Here is a 6,802-nt window from a genome sequence, read left to right on the forward strand (position 1 = left end):
AAAGACTTGAGGCACGTACATCTCTCCAAGGCATTGATTACCAAAAATAACAAGCACAACCTGCACACTACTGCTGGTCTCAAAATCGAGGAATAAAAAAGAACAAACAAACTGCATGTAAAACCTGGTTGTACAATGTATTGATTAGTCTGGCCACAGTCCAACACAAAACTCATGCACAGGCTTAACACAGCGTATGTTTTGGTCTGCCGTTCACTGGACCACTTAAGAGCGCTTTATTCTTTTCAGAAGGAGGCTGCAGTCAAGTGTGTTCTCCCTCCAGATGCACATCCACGTTCTGAGCTGGCTTCTCAGAAAGAAGGGTTAGACACACGCGTATCCAGCAGAAGTCAGGTCAGAACCCTTGGGTTAGCTTTACATGACCATGTTAAGCTGGCAATGGAGCTGATGGTGCCTCTTCAGCACCAGAAATATTTGCTCAACGATTCTCTCAGAAATTTTTTGTTATCTGCTAGCCTTCCTCAAATTTAAATGTAGTCACTAAGACAGAGACCCATCCCACAGAGGCTGAAGTCAAGACTCCAGAGATTCTGTGCTACTGAGCCATCCCTAATCCACCCTTTTTTGCAGAAATGTGGCCTATGGTCTCTCGGAAAGTGATGTTTTTGCCTTCATAATTCTGACAGCTGCAAAATCATTATAAATATGGCTTAGCTTCCTGCAGCAGCTGATGGCTTGAAATAGTAGCCCTGCTTAAACTGTCTCCACTCAGTAGAGCTCTGGAACAAAGATGAGTGCTTAAATATCACCATTGCTTAACTAATGATAGTTTTGCCAGAATCGAGGCAAATGTGTTAGTACCACAGTGCCTTCCAGTTCTCCTCGGGTGCCAAACACATCCCACATGTTCCATACCCGACTGTCACGGCATTCGGCATCCCGCTCAACTTCTACCATGCAGCATGAGTCAAATATACAAAAACTAAAACATGACGGCTGTGCATAATAAGCCAGATTTTGTATCAAAAAACAGGGCAGCTATTCTACTTCTATTACTTATCTTTGCACTAAAAGATACCACTGTAAGTACAGTGCATGAAACCACAGCATATAGCGTTCAGCTGACCACAGAAGAACACTTGGCCAGTGTTACAGGCCAAGGAGCTAGCAATATAATCTGAGCTCCTTTTTCCATAGGATGTTTTGGCTACATCATTTAGACGCTACAACGTTTAGAGGCTTGATCCAGACTGGAAAAATCCTTGTGGCAAAACGATATTAGTAAACAGTGCAGAAAGAGCTTATATCACCCCAAAACACCGCTGCCAGTGTATCTACTCTACTCATGACAATATTCAGGCTGGAACAACAGGATCTACACCACAGTTCCTGCCTATCTCACATGAGATGGTGAGAAGAACTTGGCACATTTCTTCAGTAAAGCCAAGGCAGCACAGAGATATGACTACATTTTCTAAATGCATCAATAGGAAGCAAACCCTGGAGAAACTGCATCAGTGAGAAGGCAACAAGCAGCAGAAGCTGTCCACAAATACATTTAGACTTGATATTAAATAGTTTAACCGTTAGTAAAGCTCTGGCAGGGCCTTTGAAAAGTTATAGTGGAGGCAAAATAGTCAGCTAACTTTAAGCATAATAAGCTTGTGAAAGGGACTGCATGATATGGTTTCCTGTGATAGCACGAGAATAACCTCGAGTGACCCAGGAGGTCATTTCCAGTCTTGCGTTCATAAAGCCCGATTTCAATCTGACACAACCACGTATTGTTTCGTTTCACCTCCCGGTGGTGATCCCAGCCATTTCACACAGACCTACAACAATTTCAGCAGAAACAATACATAGGTTCATGCAGAATAAGGGCTCAGAGAAGCAGAGAGACCCAGAAGAGATGCACAGTTAACAGCTGGGCAACCTGGGACAACCCAACTACCCCCTGACTGCTACAAGAGGTTTCCATTTAGAGATAAGATAAGCAAAACACTGGCACTGTAATCAGACCAAAGCCCTCTATCAAACTATCCTTGAACTTTCTTCTGCATCATCCCAACACTGGCTGATTACCAAGCCAGCTTTAACATACCATCTTAACCTCACTACCTCTCCCTGCCTGATTTTTGCAGCAATACTTCAATTTTGCATGTCTGAAGTTACCATTTATCACTGCAAAAGCATGTCAAGCTTCAGGTTGCAAAGCCATACAGGGAAGAACAGGGAGGTTAGAAGAAACACTTCTTTTTAAACAGGAAGATTTTGCCACTTGCAACAGGAAAACAATACATGGAAGCAGCTGTTTAACAGGACCCAAGCAAAACAGTGAGATTTTTTGAACCCTCCTCTCATAACTGAAGGACTTGATTCAAAGTCTCCTGAAACCCAAATAGTTATTTATATTACTTGAGTGATGGGATCGCCTTGGAGCACCTGTCCTGGAAGAGGATTTTGTGGTGCCAAGTGTCATATGCCAGAAAAAAGAGCCTGAGCCAACAGTGACCTTACCTTTAGATAGCTCTCCTTCACGAGGATACAGGTCTAACGATTTAAATGCATCAAGTTTAGTAACCAATCTGTTCCCTAGAACAAGTTTACGAATACCCGTTTCTGACATAGATTATCACTAACACCCAGCATTTTCCTCTCTTAACCGACTGCCACGCTCGCTACCACTGTTTATAGACACAACCTCCTTGATACTACACGTCCTTTGACAAAGGTAGGCACTGTGAACTCCAGAACTGACACACAAGCATACTGAAGGGGAAACTGTAGCAGGAATTTAATATTAGTGAGCAGCGCTACAAGGAGAATCGTAGAACATCTCCATCTGTATTCCTGAATCTTACTCTGGAAGCGATTGCGGAGAAGAGGGTGACTAACTGTTGTTACTCAGGTACCCAGCCAGCAAGTGTCCTTTGTGAAACAGTAGCTTGTAGCTAAATCTAGAACTTTGATGAGCCTGCTTATCAACTTAGGAACGTAACCAAAGAGACACAACTGTTTTGGTTATTATCCTACCCTCTAGTTTTCTTTAAAATGACACGTTTTACGAACACATCATCTCACAAGCCAGGAATAAGGCAGACACGCAGAAGAAATAAGTTTTAAGCTGTTCAACAGCCATAGCTTCTTTTCAAAACGCAAAGAAAATGTTTACGCACCGCAACGCTAAAATATAAAAGGCAGAAAAACTAATGCAGTCCCTATCCCGGAGACAGCAAAGAGGATTCTTCCTTTTCAGGCTCTACGCCACAGAAACAAATGATGTACCTTCGTCTCGTTCTAAGCAAAGTCTGGGAATCAGTTCACACTCCCATGTAAGCATATACACACCAGACGGCTGGAGACAAACAGGGGCCTCTATTCGTAATGATCCTGAAATCTCAAGAGCCTCAGGCGGGTGCAGGCACTTTAGCACTGGCTCAGCAGCATTTATGAGCTCCGACACATTTATCTACTACTTCGAGCCACATGCTGGAAAATAGACATGCCCCATACAGACAAATGGATTGGTGGATCTGATAACCACAAGGCAGGAGACTCACTCTGCACACCTCTTAAGGTCCTAAACACACCCCAAAGAACTAAGACTCAAATTTTACATATTCAGGAGGTAGCCCTACTTTTAATTAAGCCCTTACTGACTTTCAGAAGTGAGTTTCAGAAGTCCCTTTTCAGAAGGGCTTAGGCTCTTCAGTCTTAGCATCTAGTACTGGGCAGGGCAGTACCTATGCTTTTTAAAAAACTGCCTTTTCAAGTTTTCACACAAGGAGGCTAAGTGCTATCTCTGCTCTGCACGTATCAGATTCCAAGCACATGATTACGTTGCATGTGGTTGATGATGCCATGCAGCATTTCAGCCATTAGGACTCTCAGTTCTACCCTGAACACCAGCAAAGCACTTCTACACGTTAGATGCAGTCAGCGCTTGTGGGACTCCACGTAGCCAAAAGTTCTCTTGGACTGCTTTTGGCTAGCAAGATTTAACCCTCTTACTCAGAGGGACAGCAAGACCTTTTTTTTTTTTTTTTAAAAAAAAAGTAGAAGGGCCAGTTAAAGCAACCTTCACTTCCAATTGCTCATTCCTGTCTCCAGATGGTCCTCCTCGTTGCACTGCTACAATTTTGTGTATGTTGGCAGGGGTAACTTGTTCAGCGAACTGAGTCATTATTTTTCATCTGGATGAGATAAACCTTCCATCCATGGTACAGTTGCAGAAGTAGTTGTGTTAGTATAACCACAGTAGCTGCATGCAGGAGGGAATCATTTCAGCTTTGCTACTATCAAGATAAACGTTCATGAAAGCGTAGCCCAAGTTTTGTTTCTGCATACAGAAACCTAACTGTGGTGATTTGGAGCTTCTTAGTCTACTGCACAAGGCAGCAATTGCTCAGCATGTCTGGGTTTCCAGCATCTTCAAGATGACAACTTTCATGAGTCATGATGATGAGGGACGTACAATAGCAATTCCTCCCTTCTGGGCAGAAGCATGAGCTCGATCAAACAAGTGTGCAAAGCAAGGTTAAGTTATATTTGTTGGCTCACTGACTTTGAATTCAATCATCTTCCTTTCTCCTGAGAGTTGTAACTGTTTGGGCCAGAGTGTTTACCTGACTTTGAAAAGCAGATGAGAGCAGCGGTTGCTCTCAAGGTTTGGGATGAGGCGTTATATTCACTCTCTCCACTTGGGGAAGACGGGAAGCTTTAATGTATTTCTGAAGATACCCCACCATCTTCTTCAGCCCTTCCTGGGCCCTGCAGCACACCAAAGTTCCTTTTCCAGTCTCTCTGGGAAAACCTACCTTAGGTCTTGCACCATCCCTTCAGCAAGAGCCAGGAAGTTCTTAGTGCTCTGCTCCTTCCCCAGCCTGCCGGTCTCCTCTAGCGTATCTGATTTTAGCACAGTGTCGTTGGCATGACAACAACCATCTAGCCAGATGTTAAAAGCCATTGCCAACGATGATCAGGGTGCACCCATTTAAGTCAAAGTGATTCAAGTCAATTTTAATCATATTTAAAAATCAGCAAGCAGGAAACTTTGTTTGAGGTCACTGATTTTAATCTAGTTTTCTATTTGTTTCAAAGAGAGGGCGAGCCTCAATGACGGGTAGGATTTAAGACATGTTTATTTGCAGCTGAGCACAGCTCAATGCTACATTTTCTATCCCTGCTATAAAGGAATAACAGTGATGTGCATTTAAGCAGTTCTACAGCTTACACAAATTAGAAATCTGAGTACGTATCCAGGGTGTTAAACATGTTGTTTTCTCCTGAGTAGGTTATTGGTACTCCATGTTGCTAGTGTACCACCTTCAAACATTGATCTAGATGCAATTAAAGATAAATAGAAACAATGACTTTGTGTTAAACAAAACTACCAGAAATTAAGTTGGAGGTTTTTTTTAGAATGCAGAAAAACACCTGCAACCAAAAAAAAAAAACCCTAGAACATGTTTCAGTCAGCAGAAGTATTATCTCTAGCTATTGAAATGTGTCAGCTGTTGAAATGAATAAGCAGCCTTTTGAGAGCAAAAGCCTGTTCTAGGGATGAAGTTAAAACTTCAAAGAAGTCTTCTATATTGAGTTAGTTCAATCTGTACTTTGATTTTGAGCAGCCAAAGAGAAGGAGAAAAACAGGTATGGAGAGGAAAAAAAGTCTGCTACGTTTTGGGCAAGGGGAGTCACTTTTCACAAAAAACCCTGAAGGACAACCTCAACACAAGCAATGCTGGTTCCTTGTATTTTGCCAGGACACCTACCCAAACACTCGCATATCATTGTGCTGTGCTTCACATCACTTCAGAATTTCAACAGATGTTCACAGCGTCAATACTTTTGTTTTACAGCAGAGAGAGGACTCAAACATTTATTTAGTTACGTTAACAAAGTCTAGCTGAAGTTCTTTTGAATACGAAAGCTTGCACTAAGAGTTCCCTTTCTAAATTCCAGAGATTTCAGTTAGGGAAGGTGCAAGTGAACTGGCAACGAGAGTGCAGAGCCCCACACCTCACGTGGGGAAGACGCCAGCAATGCTCAAGTCAGCTTAAACTTCAAGTCGCTCCGCGGCAAGTAGGAGGCTGATAAGTGAAACTAGAATTAGGGGAAGTGTTTGCAGAGAATGAAGTAGAAATACATAAAACTACAGTTCTGAGGAAGAGAGGTACCTCATTCAAATGACCAGTCTCCGCTGAAGCGCATAGAGAAAGTTTCATACACAAGATGCTCCATTGATTTTGAGCGAATGGTTCATTTTTTGAACAGAGGGAATCAGTGTTTCTTAACATTATTCCATGTGGTAAAGACAGTAAGAAGAAAAAAAAATAAAAACAAAAATCATATTCCCCAACAGATCACACATTTAATAGCAGCAGCATCAGAGAGAAGCAAGCAACATGAGAAGGCAGTAAGTGCTACCAGCTGCCGTGACTTTCCACAACCAAGACACCTGGAGCAGTTAAGCACATTTCCTCTGGTGGGCCTCCACGAGCAAGACGGACGGACAGCATGCAGTGTTACAGGCTTCCTGCTGAGCATTTGTGGTTTAAGGGACATAGGTATCCCTCCAACAGAAGCTGCAGAGTACAGTGAACGTATGGCATGAGTCATCTGACAGACACAGCCTCTCGATTTAAGAGAAAAATTAGATGATGCTGATACTAAGGTAGCAGGGCAAAAGCAACTGCACACAGACCTGCACAAGGCCTATACCCTATTTCTCTCACATACTTCCAAAACATATTTACATTTGAGGTCTGATTTCTCATTTCCTGGCAACCATAAGCCCAGGTTCTCTTGAGAAAAACCAATACGGTACAAAATTTGTTGC

Source organism: Struthio camelus, chromosome 9 (assembly GCF_040807025.1).
Source record: "Struthio camelus isolate bStrCam1 chromosome 9, bStrCam1.hap1, whole genome shotgun sequence".
Lineage (NCBI taxonomy): Eukaryota > Metazoa > Chordata > Aves > Struthioniformes > Struthionidae > Struthio > Struthio camelus.